General features: G+C 33.5%; 1 pseudogene; it reads right to left on the bottom strand.

Moving 5' to 3' along the window:
* Nucleotides 1-3,015: 3,015 nt before the first annotated feature.
* LOC141719779 (3-ketoacyl-CoA synthase 10-like) lies at nt 3,016-4,164 on the bottom strand (annotated as a pseudogene).
* Between the last annotated feature and the right edge of the window lie 14,504 nt (nt 4,165-18,668).

The raw sequence follows: 18,668 nt of genomic DNA, 5'->3' as shown, positions 1-18,668 counted from the left end.
GACAACGATGAGAGCAGTCACAATTCTAAAGATCTTTAAATCCAATTATTGTTCAGATACTAATGATTATGAGTTCTGGTTGGTTTTTATAGGCTGTATTAAAATATCTCCGTGTATGCATTAGTTAAATATGCGCATGGATAATTTTTTATTGTCTAGAATTTAATTAAACCATATGTTTATATTTCGTATGTTATATCATCAACTATATTATTGTTCTAGATATATGCGAGCAAAAATTTTCGTATTTATATTGCCATTTCTTTGGGTAGAAATTCAATGGTGCTCTTGCAATCATCTTTAATTCTGCTAAATTAGATGTGTGCCTCTCGTAAGTAAGATAACTCGATTTATTACTCCAAATTACATACAATTAATCCATAATATCGTCCAATTACATCAATTAACCAACAAAACATATTACGGTGTAAACAATTCTTTCTTTACACCCTAAAATAAAATTACTCACTCATGATAGAAGTAAAAACCGCAAGAATGATGAAGAAAGCCATCTAAAATTGATACCAATCAAAACAGGAGATAAACAATACCTCAACCCTTTTTCTTACAAACCAAATACCTCAATATTTAAATTAATTAAAAACAATGAAACCAAACTCAACTCAGCGTTACAACGACAGAGATTAGGAAAAACCCTAGCTAGTGCTCTCAAAATAAACAAATGTGTATCTCATCATTCTCCCACTCCAAACTAAACACTAATAATGTATTAAAATATTTTATAATAATAAATTATTATCGCATATCTTTAATAATGTATTTTAAATGTTTTAATAATTGTACAAAAAAATATCCATAGTTGAATATGATTTAATGTACATTTTGCAGCTCATTTTGCTCCTCAGTTTTTGGATTCTTCCGGTTGGACCTTTTTTATTGAACCACCTCAGAATTAAAGAAAATCTCATAAATTTTGCATGGACTCTAAGACCGTCCAAACATGACTTATTGAATAACGGGTACGTCTTAAACAGTGTGGACAACACATATAGCCACATGACTTCTTGAATTAGAGGTACGTCCTAAACAGTGTGGACAACACGTATAGTCCAGTAATATAAATTTTCTTTTATTTTACTCCAAAATATCATTATTTGTTCCACATCCTTATAATTCATGACTTCTTTATTTCCAATAATAAAATATTAAATTTTATTAAACAAATATTAAAAAATGTGCAAATCCATAATTGAATAGGATTTTAATAAAAATTTCACAACTCATTTTGCTCCTTAGATTTTGGATTCTTCTAGTTGGACTTTGCTTTTGGACCACCTCAGAATTAAATAAAATCTCATAAATTTTATGTGGACTATAAAATTGACCAAACCTGACTTCTGGAATTAAAGGTACGTTTGAAACAGTGTAGACAACACGTGTAGCTTACTAATACAAAATTTCTTCTATTTTCACTCTAATACAACACTTTTTATTCTAAATCCTTCAAAGTCATGACTTCTTTATTTCCTAAAATAAAATATTAAAATTTATTAAATAAATAACTAAATCAATGCAAAACATACGAAAATAAAATCATCTAAAATATATAATAAAAAATTTATTCAATCAATATTATTTATTACAAACATGTTTATCATGGTAAACCCGTATATTAAAAAGATCCTTGTTTTTATTGTTCCAACCTAGCAAGGTTAATTGTTGCATACCTAATACTTAAATCTAGTATATTCAAATGTTACTTTTAGTTTTAGCTGTATATTTAGACTTTATTTTTCAAATTCTAATTTTTTTTAAATTTAATATTTTTTATCAAGGTTGATAATATTGCAAGGTTGTAAGTCTGAAAACTCAATCCAGTAGGAGCGTACAAGTGCTCATGAGCAAAGCATCAACCCAAAAGTAACAACACGCTTGAAAGTTAAAAAAGCAGGGCTTAGTTTAGAAACTTAGAACACGACCAAAAGTTCATACATTGGAAAAGTCGGAACAATAAATTAAGATCTTCTAGATGAAAAGGCGGAGGCACCCTATCAAAAGAAGAGAGACTAGTTCCATGCATTACTATATTCCTACTCTGAGAACAACTCCAATATGTTTGTTACACAAAATGGTGCAAAGCAATTATAAGTCAATAAAGTCATAAGAGATAATGAAAGATTGTAGTATTGAAAAATGAGGGCCAAAAATTCATACAAGGAAGAGCTAGAACAACAAACTAAGTTCTGGAAAATTGAAATGTAAAGGCACGCTGACAAAAGAAGAGAAGCTAGTTTCCTACACTACTTCCATTATCTTCTAAGAACAACTATGGAATATTTGTTGAACTAATAATATTTATATATATATGAAATTTCTGTATAACTTTTACTAATTAGTTTAATCAGCTTTAATGTTCTATTTTTATTAAACTAACATTATTTAATAAAAATATAAATAAATTACATGAAATACATGTTACCCATTATCCGAGGACAATATACTATTTGGTGAAAATGTGGGTTTTTACCCAATAAACTCGTTTCCGGCATATGCTTGTTCTGACTAATACTAAAATATTGTACGGGTATATTTATACTTGCAACATTGATAAAAGTTCCATGTCCGTAATTCATTTATAAACTAGGTAAAATAACCACGCTTCTTGCGGTTCGAATAAATTTTAAAATAACGCGTTTCAAATAAAAATTAAAATAATATCAGAAGAAATTTGTAAAAAAATTCACCTGAAAGGTATTTATTTAAAAACTTAAAAAAATTTTGGTTAACAATTTGTTTATTCAAATTTTTCTACTTATTTTTTAACAACAATCAAAAGACAAACAACACATTCCAATTCCCCATTTAGTTGTAATTCTCGATTGGTCGAGTAGGTTCTAGTAAGGGGCACCAGAAACACATGTATCCCGTAGAATCAAATCATGCTTAATGCTCACAGATTTTGTAAAATTACTAATTACCAAATCATGATAAAAATAAGTTTGAGTATTTCAAGCTTCAGAACTCGAGTTCTTGGCTGCAGTCTAGGCCAAACAATCAAATCCAAGGATTCGTTGAAGGCTTCTTTATGTTATGCATTAATTTCCAAATAGCACTGTTACATTTAAACCATAATTCATATGTAAGCTGCCAAATCCCGTCGCCTCTTCTTACACGCTCATTTGTATCCAAGTAAGCTGGTTCATAACAAATGTTGTTACATTTCAAAAAGGCTTTAATATCATCTTTGATGGTTCAATGTTCTTTACACTGAGCTCGAGGTTCTTATGTAGTTCATCCAGGACCATCTTGCTTGATGGGTGCATGCAAAAGTGCTCAAAGGTTAGCTTGTACTGTGGAATGTAAGGCTTAGATGATGAGGATTGAGTGCCTGATGCACATTCGAATAAGTACTTTTTTAGTAGTGTCACAAAGAATTGTACCTGTTCAGAAACGGGAAGCACCAGGGGACCAAGTGTTATGATGTTTGTTTTGTTTGCCTCTGCCCCTATCTCTACTAAATCTTTGTTGATTCTTAGTCCCTTGCAACGTCGATCATCTTCTTCTTGATACACACTCTTCGGCGTAGGAACTGATCAAATATTTATATACCTCATAATTATAACCATCACATATATCTGATAAACTATAGTGTGATTTCCAAGAAAGTTGTACCTTCTCTATTTATTTAATGGTACTTATTTTTAAATTGGTGTTTTTCTAATATAATCTTTCTCTGATATCTTATGTTTCTAACTAAAGTAAAAATTCTAGACGTTTCTTACATAATAACCAGACATTAATAGTAAAAACGTCCATTTTCCTAAATAGTAATATGAGAAAATAGTGACACACAAACCTGAAGCTGCGATCGTCAGCGCCATCATGAACGTGAACAATGTGCTCAAGCCTATATTTTGCATGTGCAAAGTTGTGCGAATGATTTGACAAAATCACTGCAAAACATCCCATTCTAAAAAAGTAATTAGGGATGCGCATGGAACAATTTTTCCCGGGTTACCAATTGTATCCCATCATCTCAGTACTCACCATCACAATATAGTTATTAGGATTGGCTTGTAGCATGTCTCGTGCCAAGTCCAAGTCGATGATCCCAACACTACAACCCATTCCTCCAAGATTAGAACTTAAGACATTTCCTCTCATCTTGTAGTGTTTTATAACCATAGCAGCTGTTTCGATCATTTAAATCAAGATGAATGTAGCAGCCTGTCAATCGACTAGTTAATTATTTTACATGAACTTGTGAATTCACTTAAAGTGTTGGAGAAATTCATCAAAAAAATTAACTAGAGCATAGTTTTATCTCGAAAACCATCCTAACTTTGGTATCATGGTTGTACCACATATATAAGATAAAATAATGATTTTCTAGAATATAGGAAGCCAAGACAACGATTCCTTTCAATGAATTTAGTTTTATTCTTACCTACAACTACCATTTACTCAAATGTAGGTTTTCATTTTTTTTCTTTACTATAAAAACATGGCTACAATCTTAAGGACACATCCCTTCTTTTGTCCAAATTGAAGTTTATGTAACGCTCTTTATCATAAGAAAGTAAGCAGCCCAAGTTGAATAGATCAAGAGCTTGAGAATAATATTCATGTCACGCATAGAGATCAGAATAGTTAATCTTGTGTTCCATGTAATTACCAAAAAGAACCAAAAACAAATAGTAAGTTGGGATCCAGGACAATGATTTCTTTTAAAAAAAATAGATTTATTCTTACCTACGACTACCATTTACTCATATGTAGGTTATCATTTTTGTTTTTAATTATAAAATCATGGCTACAATCTTAAGGACCCATCCCTTCTAATTTGTCCAAATTAAAGTTTAAGTAACGCTCTTTACCATGATAGAACCAAAAACAAATAGTAAGTTAAAAATTAATATAGTGAGCACATAGAAAAAGCTAGAGAACAAAAAATTATAAGCCAAGTCCGCAACCATTGGTTGTTATTTAGATATAGATTGGATTGAGACATGTAAACACATACATAGAAGGAAAAAACAACACCATGACTCTTGGAGAATTTTCTCTACACAATTGCAGGAAAAAAGTCTGTTTACCAAAAAAAAATCCATTCATGTCTAGAACCAACAAAAAGGTTGTTTTAGTTCAGACCTTCTGGAACCCTTACATTCTTTAACAATGAAATACTATGTACTCGGCTTTTCAAAATTTTGAACTAGCTTTTAATATTATGAACACTTAATTAAAAATAAAAAATTTAAATGCAACAACTCGTCCACAATTACGAGATTTTACTCCCAAAACACAAACAATGACAAGAGAATAAAAGGACCTCATCAAGATTCTAGGGTTTTAAGCTCAATAGAGAAAAATCTATTTAGTACTAATACTAAGCACTCACAAGCAACCTAAGAGTAAAAAAAATGTAATTAGAACAAGTACTAAACATCAAAAAGGGCTTAAACACTCAATCAAATAACTCAATACAATAATTCATACATGTACAATCAAGCTATGTCATAAAATCTGATCTTTAGTACATTCATTACAATTTACACAGTGTAAATAATAACTACATAAACTTTCAATGTGTAGTGTGTTTCAGGAAAAGTGCTTACCTAGACATGAATATTTTTATTTCTACAACTATTGTGTCCTTTTCCATAATATGCAGTGAATGTGAATGAAGATGTGCCATGGAAAATAATTGATCCATTTTCTGCAAAAAATTCAAAATATAATGAACCCTAATAATATCAAAGAAGACATAAAATAGAAGCAAAACACCTAAATTAAAAAATACTCGATGCTCCTTATATACACATGCTTCGCCCAATTGAGGGTGGCAGGGAGTCTAAAACTGAATTAGAAATCAACTTTTGATTTTCTCGACAGTAATTGGCGTGCTATTACAAAGAGATGCTGAGGTAAAATAAGAGAAATGGAAGGAGCCTAAGAATGTATAGAAAATAATTTAGACATTCATGGGCGGTGCATAAAATTCCACGTCATTCGCTTGTGATTCTACTTTATATAAAGAATTCCTTCTTTCAAAATAGCATCATTTTGAGACCTTAATGGTTAACCTTTGGTTGATAAATTTATTCGAGATTCTTTCACTATTCGAAAAGAAAAGTATTCTTTCAATGGGGATATCTTACAAGTATTATTCGTATAATGTTATTATTTAGCAATCATTGCTTTCAAAGGATACTCTCTATAATATCATAATATAAAATTCTAAGGACATGGAAGGATAATCCTTGTATTTTTTCTTCCAACTTATAAATTTTTTGAGTGTTGCGACTCTTTTATTCAGAGCTTATTATTTCTTCAAATATTAGATTTTGAAATCTTGTTAAGATTGTCTAAATTACATCGATATCGTGAAAAATATTCTTCCAAGGCTGATTACCTTCCAAACAAATAAAGGTATAGTTGAGAACCGATTGTTGTAATATGAGACTGAAAACTCAGTGTTATGATGGTGCAATCGGAGCATCGTGATGAGTATGTTATTTTAAAAAGGGAATACCGTATTTAATTATTATCATAAAGGTCTTTAACATGATTATAGAAGAACGATAATAGAGATACCAACATGATTAGTGAGGTACGCTTCTGTGAAACAATATCGAGATAGGTACTACTAAATTCGGGAAAGACGGAGCATGTATGAATTCGAGGAATAGGATTTTATGTGAAGTATAACAATACGTCTATGCGGATTAAGGACCGGGACATAAGGTGTCATAATAATGATCTAGAATAGTCGCGATAAGGTTCACACTTTAAGGGGCGAAGAGTTCAACTTATAGGAAAAATATGGATTTTTTTCTCTCCCAAAGTGTATTCTTAAACTAAACACGAGGTAGATGCTATAGTCAAATCGATCAAGGATTATAATTGAGAAATCTATTATCATCAAGGAAAGGTCAATATGGTGCCCGACACTTTAAGTAGGAGAAGATAAATTGAGGATAATAAAATTTCAGAATAACTGATGAGAAGTATCACATGAATGAATTTTGAAGTTGAGACAATGTGAAGAGAACCCTTTATTACATAACAGGAAGACTTAAATATGCCTAAAAACGTAAGAGGAGATTAGTCATGACTGAATATGAAAGGTATGTCATTGAATAGGCAAGTAAGTACTCGACATGGTTGAAAATGAATACGGGACGGTGAGGATAAAAAATTTTGGTAATTGCAACTTGTAAATGACCCGAATGGGAGTAAGAGTTTATTATAATAAAATTTTGAAGGAGGATTATTAGGAACTAAGTAAGCCATCATGCTATTCGGGGATTTTGAGCTATAGGTTAAATAAGACCGCTTATTATATTATACAAACGATAGGTCTCCACCCAACGAAATTGTAATAAACACGGAAGAGATAATGGGTGAAAGAGAGACCCCGTGGCAATTGTGCCAGGAAAGAACCCAAGAATTAATTTCCCAACTAGATTATTTCCCAAAATTATTTTATGAAAAAGAACAAACAGAGGCATGACTTAGAGTTCTCAAATCGACAAGAAAGGAGAGAGAACTATCTAGACCATTGAAGATACGTCTAGCGGCTTGCCTTTTTTTGGAACGGTTAGGAGAATCGCCTATCGTTGACAGAAAATTCATGTAGATATACTTACCACACGAGCATATGGAAAATAGCCTCTGATATCCCTTACGAAGGACAACGTGGAAGAATGAAGGATTTCATTGTTACAGCTGACAGAAGGCAAAGAAAAATCATACACGCTCTTTAAAGGCCCCTGATAGCAGTTCCCAACAAATGCGAAGACGTGTAAGGAGCTAGCGAGAATAACGAATATAACCCGGAAGGTATCGTAGTAACATAAATATTATACAGGATATGATTACGGAAGTCTGACTGATAGTGGAAGCTGAGCGTTCCACGATTCTAAAATGTATCAATCAATTGCGCATGAAATGGTGATTCCTTCAAGATGGCAACAAGACCACGATGTGCCTTACATTACTACAGGAAAAAATGTTAAATATGGTGCTAAGCGTGTAACAGGAGACGATCATGGAAAATGTAACGAGAACTTCTTACATAAAACAATCGACAGAGATGATGCACCGAAATGAGCAAACGTTAAGGAACGAAACTCGAGCACTAGTAAGAGTGATGAAGGGGGGAAATAAATAATTTGAAGGACCATTCTAAATGCTAGGAAATGTGCTAATAGTCCATATTATAGGTTTTAAGGAAGATGAAGTGACCAGTTGACATTAATCAAATTACCAACAATAACGAGTTATCATGCGGGCATTGAAATGGCTACAAAGCTTTGTACGTAAGAAATAATTGTTCTCCCTTACGTTGGGAAGAAGTTGGTAAGTGGAGGATACTTGGACCATAGTTGAGTCAACAGACCAAAGAAATTTATAGAACTTATCATAACTCGGCTAGTGGTAGCCCATGATGAATAATAGAGATATGTGGATCAGAACTATAAGGACAAAGAGTACGAAGTAACAGACCAAGTATGAATGAAAGTGCCTCCCGGAGAGGGAGTGATGAGATTCGAAAGGGAAAGAAATGTTGAACCCAAGGTTTATTGGACCGGTTGAAATCTTTAAAGGACTAAGAAAGCTGGCTTATAAATTAGCACCATCGTCAAACAATCTCCAAGTTTATAGCGAGTGCCACGAATTGATGTTAGGAAATTTAACCGTCAACGTCATACATATGATTAAAAATGAGCTAATAAACTTGCATCTAAACTTAGCATATGTGGAGCACCACGTAGAGATCATAGGTCTACAAGATCGAGTACTCTAAAATAAATTTGACGGATTACTGAAAATTTTATGAAGAGATCAAATACTGCGAAGTCAACGTGAGAACTCGAGGTTGTCATATGAGAAGCGTCTCCCCACCTGTTTCCAGATTGATTCTGGGACATAATCATTTTAAGGGGGAAGACTGTAATAACTCGAATTTTTTAGACTTTGTAAAAATGTTTGATGAATAGTAACCCTGACAATCGGGAAAACTTTTTATCCCACACTACGTTGTGCATGGGAAAATTTGTTTCCGAGTCGATAACATGATTATACGTACCAAATAAGTGTATGTAAAAGCTATTAGTTTTCGAAGAGAACCAAATTTGAAAAACGGTCGTATCCACAAATCGTCAAGGATTACGAGAATCACAATATCATTACAAATCTACAAATTCAAACCCAAGGACGAGGCTTCAAAACGTAAAAGACGTATAAGAAAGGATTTACCCCATGAACCGCTTACGAAGATTTATTACAAAAACTGAAAGGAATATGTCATAGCCTATTTCTTTATTTGAGGATTTAACTCAACTCAAATAAGAATGTAACAAGTAAATAGTGGATCTACCGTTAAAGAGATCTCACAAAGTAACATCTGTCAAAGGATTCAGAAACAATGTTCATCTACAGATTTGAGGAATTAATTCACTGGAAGAAGTTTAAGAAATTGATCAAGCCTCAGTGATATAAATCAAGATTGAGGATTTAATCAAGTGTCAGAGATCTTGTCACAGTATCAGATAATTACAGGGTTTTAATCTGAAGAAAATCAAGTTATCAAAGTCAAGACATGAAGAAACGTCACGGAAGTTAGTCACTCATGAACCAGACAGTACATTGAGTGTCAACATTCAAGTGGTGGAATTGATTCATAATTTTCAGAAGATTTTCAGAAGAATGGTTGTTGTTCAAGAGTAGTATTAATTCTCTATTAATTAATTAAGTCATATAATTTGATTAAGAAAATAAATTATATCTACAAAGATTAATTTATTGATTAATTGAATTAATTGATTAATTAATTCTGAATTAATATTATGAATTTTCAGAATTGATTTTGAATTTATATTCAATATTAATTCAGCAAGACAATCATTTGAACTGGTATGACAATCCATTATCATACCGAAAGTCATGCCAGTTCAATCAGTTGTCATGCCGATTGTCTTACCAGTATAATCAATTATCATATCGATTGTCTTGCTAGATCAACGGATTGTCTCACCGATTGTCTTGCTAATTCACAGATTGTCTTGCCAGCTCAATTCAGTTCTATTGAGTGAATTATAAATGACAACAGCAGCAGATCATTAACAGACATCATTCAATACATTTCAACCAACTCAAGAACAAAAGAAGCAACAGCCGCAAAAATATTTTATCTCTCAACTGCATTTGAAGTTCATTAATTTCTAGTCATTAAAGTTAAATCCAAACCACTAGGAATCATTCTCTTGTTCTTGTGTAACTATCTAGCGGATCAAAATCCCTAGAACTTAATCTCAAATTACTTCTAGCATTTGATCTTTTTATTGCAAAAATAGAAAAAGTTCATGTCGAATTTATTCTAGATTTGTGATAATTTATTTGAGATTAATCTCTTGTAAACGATACCTTTATTGTAACACCTTTCAAGTTTAATAATAGTTTTATTTAACTTGAATTTTGTTTCACCTTTTTATTCCACATTAAATTCGATTAAAAGGTAAAATTTGTATTCAACCCCCCCTTCTACAAACATATTGGGACCTAACAATTGGTATCAGAGCCTTCTGATTAATAAACAAATCAAGATCCTAGACTTTTGTGATTTTTCAACTCCTTGAATTTTTATTTATTCAAAAATTCATAATGACTTCACAAAAAGTTGGAACCGTTAAAATTCCACTGTTCGATAAAGATAATTATATTATGTGGAAGAAGAAGAAGATGCTTTTGTTCTTACAAGTTGCAAATCCCAAATATCTGGACGTGTTAAAGAAGGGTCCAAAAATTCCGATGGTTATTGAACCAGAGGTAATAGAAGATGATGTTGTAATTACCAAAGCTAGAACCTATGTAAAAGATCCTGATGATTTTTCTCCTGCTGATAAGGAAGAAGCCTCCTTGGATGCCACCCTTCAATTAATTTTAGTTGATTCCCTTGATCCCTTGATGAACAGACATGTGATAAACTGTAAAAATTCCAAACACCTATGGGAAACTATTGAGGTGATTAATGAAGGCACGGAGGAAGTTAGGGAGAACAAGTTAGAGATCCTAACCTCTGAGTATGAACATTTTAAATCCAATCCAGGAGAAGGAATACTGAAGTGTTTGAGAGGTATAATGCATTGATCAACAACCTGAACATAAATGGAAAATATTATTCAATCAAGGAGGTCAACAAAAAGTTCCTTTTAACACTTCCAACTCATCTTGAACATAGAATCACTGCCATAAGAGAAGCGAGAGATCTGAGTGAGATTTCTTTGGAAAGGCTCTATGGTGTGTTAAAAACCTATGAGTTGGAGCAGATTCAGCAGAAGGAAGTCTACGGGAAAGGTAGAGTGGTCAGCACGTCTACTACTCTAGTAGCTGAAGAACAACCACAATAACAATAACAATCTCAACAGTCAGAGAGAATGGTACAGTCTTCCAAGGCTGAGGAAAATGTGATAGTAGCAGAATTTGATCCTCCTACTACAAATCAATCCGGTGATGATTTTTACTCCTTGGGAGAGCTGGAGCAATTGGAAGATGAGTCAAAGGCCCTGATTGTCAAGAGATTCTCCAATGTCAGATTCAAGAGGAATCCCAAGTTCAAGTACAAGTCCAACTACAACAGATTCCAGAAAGGTGGATCTTCATCCTCTAACACCAGCAGTGGTGGATACAAAATAGGGATGGTTGATCAGAGCACCATTCGATGTTTTAACTGCAATGAGTTGGGACACTTTTCCACAGAATGCAGGAAGCCAAAGCAAGTAAGGAAGAACTCTTATGATTCAAATCAGAAGAGTAAATCTGAAAGGGCTTACCTGGCAAAGGGAAGAAGATGGGATGATACTGATAGTGAAGATGAAGAAGTTGGGAATCTTGCTCTTATGGCTATTGATGGAAATACTTCATCGTCAAGAAAAGAGGTAAAATTTACTGATACTGAATTAGTTTATCATCTAGGAGGTTCCTTAGATTATGCTCATCGTGATAATGAAATGTTAATTCAACAGGTCAAAGACCTTGAGAAAGGGGTCAATGAATTAAAACTTGTACATATTAATCAAGACAATTTAAAAGAACAAGTATATTTTCTAGATAATAGAGTTAACTGTTATAGACAACTCGAAACTATTCTCAAAGACAAGATCACCGATCTTGAGACTAAGGTTAAAGCTTACTTTAATTCTTGTTCGAAGGCTAAAGAGTTTTATAATAAGCAAGCTATTAATCAAACATCTGGAATAGGCTTTGATTACAATATTGCTATTGGAGAATTAGGCATAAACTCCCCTCCTCATGTATGTGCTAAAGGTAGGGAAGTACCACATGTACTTAAGGGTGTTGATAAACCCCTCTATAAAGAATCAGTTGTTGAACCATTTGATGAGACCTCCTTTATTATTCAAGCAGAAATACGTGCTGAACATATTGCTAATGAGAAGGTTGTTTCCAAGCCAAGTGTGTCAAAAGTTCCAGTCAAAGTTGTGAAAGCAACTGAGACTAACTCAGACACACATGAGTTGGATAACAAAAATGCCATGTCTACCATGCATAATTTGCCTGTTGTTAATCCCTCTCATAAAGTAGGTGGTGTTCCTAATTGCAGGTCTTGTGTTTTTAATTTGATGTATGCTTATTTTAATGGTAAGCATGTTTCTAGTGATAAGACTACTCCTCGTCAGCATGTGAATAGTTGAGTCAACAGACCAAAGAAATTTATAGAACTTATCAGAACTCGGCTAGTGGTAGCCCATGATGAATAATAGAGATATGTGGATCAGAACTATAAGGACAAAGAGTACGAAGTAACAGACCAAGTATGAATGAAAGTGCCTCCCGGAGAGGGAGTGATGAGATTCGAAAGGGAAAGAAATGTTGAACCCAAGGTTTATTGGACCGGTTGAAATCTTTAAAGGACTAAGAAAGCTGGCTTATAAATTAGCACCATCGTCAAACAATCTCCAAGTTTATAGCGAGTGCCACGAATTGATGTTAGGAAATTTAACCGTCAACGTCATACATATGATTAAAAATGAGCTAATAAACTTGCATCCAAACTTAGCATATGTGGAGCACCATGTAGAGATCATAGGTCTACAAGATCGAGTACTCTAAAATAAATTTGACGGATTAGTGAAAATTTTATGAAGAGATCAAATACTGTGAAGTCAACGTGAGAACTCGAGGTTGTCATATGAGAAGCGTCTCCCCACCTGTTTCCAGATTGATTCTGGGACATAATCATTTTAAGGGGGAAGACTGTAATAACTCGAATTTTTTAGACTTTGTAAAAATGTTTGATGAATAGTAACCCTGACAATCGGGAAAACTTTTTATCCCACACTACGTTGTGCATGGGAAAATTTGTTTCCGAGTCGATAACATGATTATACGTACCAAATAAGTGTATGTAAAAGCTATTAGTTTTCGAAGAGAACCAAATTTGAAAAACGGTCGTATCCACAAATCGTCAAGGATTACGAGAATCACAATATCATTACAAATCTACAAATTCAAACCCAAGGACGAGGCTTCAAAACGTAAAAGACGTATAAGAAAGGATTTACCCCATGAACCGCTTACGAAGATTTATTACGAAAACTGAAAGGAATATGTCATAGCCTATTTCTTTATTTGAGGATTTAACTCAACTCAAATAAGAATGTAACAAGTAAATAGTGGATCTACCGTTAAAGAGATCTCACAAAGTAACATCTGTCAAAGGATTCAGAAACAATGTTCATCTACAGACTTGAGGAATTAATTCACTGGAAGAAGTTTAAGAAATTGATCAAGCCTCAGTGATATAAATCAAGATTGAGGATTTAATCAAGTGTCAGAGATCTTGTCACAGTATCAGATAATTACAGGGTTTTAATCTGAAGAAAATCAAGTTATCAAAGTCAAGACATGAAGAAACGTCACGGAAGTTAGTCACTCATGAACCAGACAGTACATCGAGTGTCAACATTGAAGTGGTGGAATTGATTCATAATTTTCAGAAGATTTTCAGAAGAATGGTTGTTGTTCAAGAGTAGTATTAATTCTCTATTAATTAATTAAGTCATATAATTTAATTATGAAAATAAATTATATCTTCAAAGATTAATTTATTGATTAATTGAATTAATTGATTAATTAATTCTGAATTAATATTATGAATTTTTAGAATTTATTTTGAATTTATATTCAATATTAATTCAGCAAGACAATCATTTGAATTGGTACGACAATCAATTGTCATACCAAAAGTCATGTCAGTTCAATCAATTGTCATGCTGATTGTCTTACCAGTATAATTAATTGTCATGCCGATTGTCTTGCTAGATAAACGGATTGTCTCACCAATTGTCTTGCCAATTCATAGATTGTCTTGCCAGCTCAATTCAGTTTTATTGAGTGAATTATAAATGAAAACAGCAGCAGATCATTAACAGACATCATTCAATACATTTCAACCAACTCAAGAACAAAAGAAGCAACAGCCGCAAAAATATTTTATCTCTCAACTGCATTTCAAGTTCATTAATTTCTAGTCATTAAAGTTAAATCCAAACCACTAGGAATTATTCTCTTGTTCTTGTGTAACTATCTAGCGGATCAAAATCCCTAGAACTTAATCTCAAATTGCTTCTAGCATTTGATCTTTTTATTACAAAAATAGAAAAAGTTCATGTCGAATTTATTCTAGATTTGTGATAATTTATTTGAGATTAATCTCTTGTAAACGATACCGTTGTTGTAACACCTTTCAAGTTTAATAATAGTTTTATTTAACTTGAATTTTGTTTCACCTTTTTATTCCACATTAAATTCGATTAAACGGTAAAGTTTGTATTCAACCCCCCATTCTACAAACATATTGGGACCTAACAAAAACGAATAAGCGACCGAGCGAACGCGTAGGTGAATAAATAAATATATCAAGACAAGCTAACCATAAAAGCTAATAGGGTAAGAAACTAACCATGCTTAATAACCTAATAGTAGCCTAGCTAGAGATAATGATTTCCTAGCTAGTGAATAGTGGCTTGAATAGTAACCATGGTACTTAAGCTAGTGTTTTAGCTTGGAAAATAGGAAACCTAGGAAGATATAGAAAGATTTGCTTGTCCTAGAAGATATATACAAGGAATAAATATTATTATTTCACAGGAAGAATTCAAGAAAATCACAAAAACTCTCTCTTCTCCCTTGAATACTTTTATTTGACCATTTCCAAAAAGAAGGAGAAATCAAATTTCAAACACCCACTTCTAGCCATGGAAAAATTCCACAATTAATTTCTAAGCTTCCTACATCCTAAAATAAGGTAAGATAAATTTTTGAGAGCATTTCACTAAGGTTTGTGTTAGGTCACACACATTGTATAAGGGGGTTGAATACAGTGTTTATCACAATCAAAACGAATTAAAGAACTCAAGTAACAGAAAATAGATTTTATTCAACAAAATAAACTATGTTACAATATGAAACTGTCCTCTCTCAGTGATGAACAAATTATCATTAGAGCTGTTAGGGTTACAATAAATAATAACTTCGATAATGATAACACATGTAGTGTAAACCCTATGTCTGTGTTTATATACTACACGGTTACAAGATAATCTCTAATTGATATTGAATATGATTCTGTATCCTAAAATATATCAATTAGATATCTTCTTTTCCAAGTCTTCTATCTTCTATAGAAATCTTCTCCATGCATATCTCTTCTTTATTTAGTTTTGATCTTATTTCCTTTCAATCAGCCTTTCCTTAACTGTTTACCCTTCCGCACTTAAGTTCTGATATTCATCTTCTGATAATTATCTCCTGATAAATTAAGTACTGATATCCTTAAGTTCTGACTTCCACTAAGTGCTGATTTCAGTAAGTACTGATATTTCTTGTTTGTTAAGATCTGAAAACTAAACATGAAACACATTAGACATGACATCTCAAATATATCTAACAATCTCCCCCAACTTGTAAATTAGCATAATATATAAGTTCAATATATATTTGATGATGTCAAAAACATTAAGTACAAATACACATGAGAATTTGACTAAGAAACTACAACTTACAGTACTTGTAGCTTTTACCATCCTTAAAGTCTGATATCAACTTTAGCCTGTATGTTCTTTGGAATTTAGCAGTTGCAGTCCCTGACTTGGCTTCATTATGCGATCTCTTTAATATCAGAGTTGTCCTGAAATAATTCTTTAAAAGACATCTCTCAGCATATGCAAGTTCATTCAACATCCTCCTTTTGGCTTCTTTTAGCTTAGCTGTATCTTCACTTGTCTGAAAGATAGCAGCTCTGAGATCATTGATCTTTGCCTTTCTTATATCCTCATTAAGTCTGATATAATAGGCTTTGTCTGATTCTATGTTGAATTCAACAGCCCTATAACCCAGAAAGGTAGTAACAATATTTGCAGTGTTAGGCTTCATTTCAACAATTTTTCCATCATGAGCTCTGTACTTAGGATAGTATGAGCTGTCAGACTTTATCCTGTAAAGTTTCTTCTGTCTCTCAATATTAGAGCTTAAGAATTTGGCAGCATCATCTGTAGACTTGTTCTTTACTTGAAGCAAATATAGCACATGTTCCAATTCTTCATAATACTTCAAGTTAATAGCATCCTGCCTAATCTGGAATACCCTCCCATCTGTCATGAAATATAACATAACCTGTTCTTTCAGTGCAGAGTGGTAAACCATCTGTACAGACTCCAATTGATCTAATCTTTCAGGAGTTGTGCCTATTCCTGGTTCAGACAGAGATGTAGGATCTAGAGTTGTGTTGCTTACTCTTCTTTTATCAGCATTTCCCAAACCAGTTTTATCTCTTGCCTCCTTTCCTAGAAGCAATCTACTCTGAAAACCTCTTGATGTACTCTTCAGAGTTTGAGCAGATTGTTTAGCTTGGGTGAATCCTGGTAGAGTAGTTGAAGGTTTAACATGAGCAATGTCAGAGGTTATTCCCTTATCTTCTGATGTCAAGCTAACTTGAGCTGTGTTAGAGGTTGCTTGCTTCCTTGTAGCATCTGAATTTACTAACTCCTGACTTTGAACAACTTGAGCTCTGTCAGAGGTTGTTTGAGAATCTTTCTTGTTCTTCAAAATTAGACCAGTATCTTCATCAGCATTTATTTGTTCATCTATAGTTGGCATGTAAACCCTTACAGGTTCATCAACTTTACCTTTGCCCTTAAACTTTGGATCATACTCCACTTGTGATTTGGCTTTAGATGCCTCAGCACTTGTTCTTTCTTTAATCACAATGCCTTTAGCATGTGGAGGTTTCTTTGTTGTTGCTAAAGCTTTAGACTTAGATTGTGACTTATCAATTACAGCTTTCAGTCTAACTTCTTTTTCTTCCAGCATTTCTAGATCCATCCCTGGATTTTCTTTAAGAAACAGCTTCTTTGAGATCTCTTCATCAGGATCTTCAGGATTGACTAAAACTTGTTTTCCTGAGCTTGATTTCTTGCCAGCATCAGAACTTAGCCTTTGACTTGTAGTTCTGTCTTTCTGTAATGAAGAGCCTCCTTTGCTTTTTCTTTGACCTCCACCCGTTTCAGAGTTTCCCTGATCTTCATTTTCATCATCTTTTTCTTTCTATGATTTAGTAGACTTGCATTTGGATTTAATTACTTTCTCCCCCTTTTTGGCATCATCAGGAAGAAGCAGGGAGACAAGCAATTCCACAGAATTTTGAAGTTCATTAAGCTGAACTTGTTGAGCAGCTTGATTTTATAAAAGATCAGAAATTTGAGCTTACTGCTTGTCTTAAGACTTTTTAATATTTTCTAAACGGTCAAAGTTAGGCTTGAAAAACCTCTGCTTCTCTACTTTGATCTTCTCCGCTTCCTCTTGCAATTTATTTCAAATTTTGTCCAGCTGGTCATGAGTTGCTGAGTGTTGACCTTGAAGGTACTCAGTGCTGTTACTCTAAGATGTGTCTTGAAATCATCATTGGCAAACATCTCACCAGCCTTTGTCAGATGTTCAGAAAGAACAGATGTATTAGGGACAAATTTAACATTATTCCAGTCTTTGATCCACTTTTGCCCTCTTTGAGTCTCACCCCAAGGAACTGGAGGAGCCCTTTCTACAAAATTCTCGATAAAAGCAACCTTAGCAGCTGGTGGTAGAGGAGCATGTCCAGAAGGACCAGCTGCATCAGCATCTACATTAACATCAGCTTCATCAGAGTTTGCAGCAGGCAGTGCAACAGAAGTGGCAGAATCTTCACTATCATCATATGCTGATAAAATGACTGTATGAGAAGCAATTGGAGATTCATCTCCATGATCATCAGAATTGAGCACTGGAGTGGCTGGAGGAGTGTGCTGAGAAAGTTGTGTAGTTGGTGGAGCTTCCAGATATAAAACCTGAGGCACTTCCAAGTTATTAATGTCAATTTAATCACTTGGCCCCTGGTTATCAGCATGTACTGGAGATACTGGAAGTGTGGGAATATGAGTTGTTTCTGGCTTATGAAGTGGAGAGTGATGAGTTGCATGAAGGTCTGGATCAGCACTTGGAGAATTGTGAGCTTCAACAGGGTCTTGTGATGCAGTCAAAGAAAAAGCTCCATTTTCGGCGCATGTGTGCACGTTTGAGTTGACCCATTTTTGTTAAACTTTCTTCATAGCCCAAATCAGCCATCATTCCCTGAAGCAGTGGTTCCTCAA

Source organism: Apium graveolens, chromosome 4 (genome assembly GCF_009905375.1).
Source record: "Apium graveolens cultivar Ventura chromosome 4, ASM990537v1, whole genome shotgun sequence".
Lineage (NCBI taxonomy): Eukaryota > Viridiplantae > Streptophyta > Magnoliopsida > Apiales > Apiaceae > Apium > Apium graveolens.
Note: the sequence above shows the minus strand (reverse complement) of the source record. Positions and strands in the feature narration are given on the sequence as shown.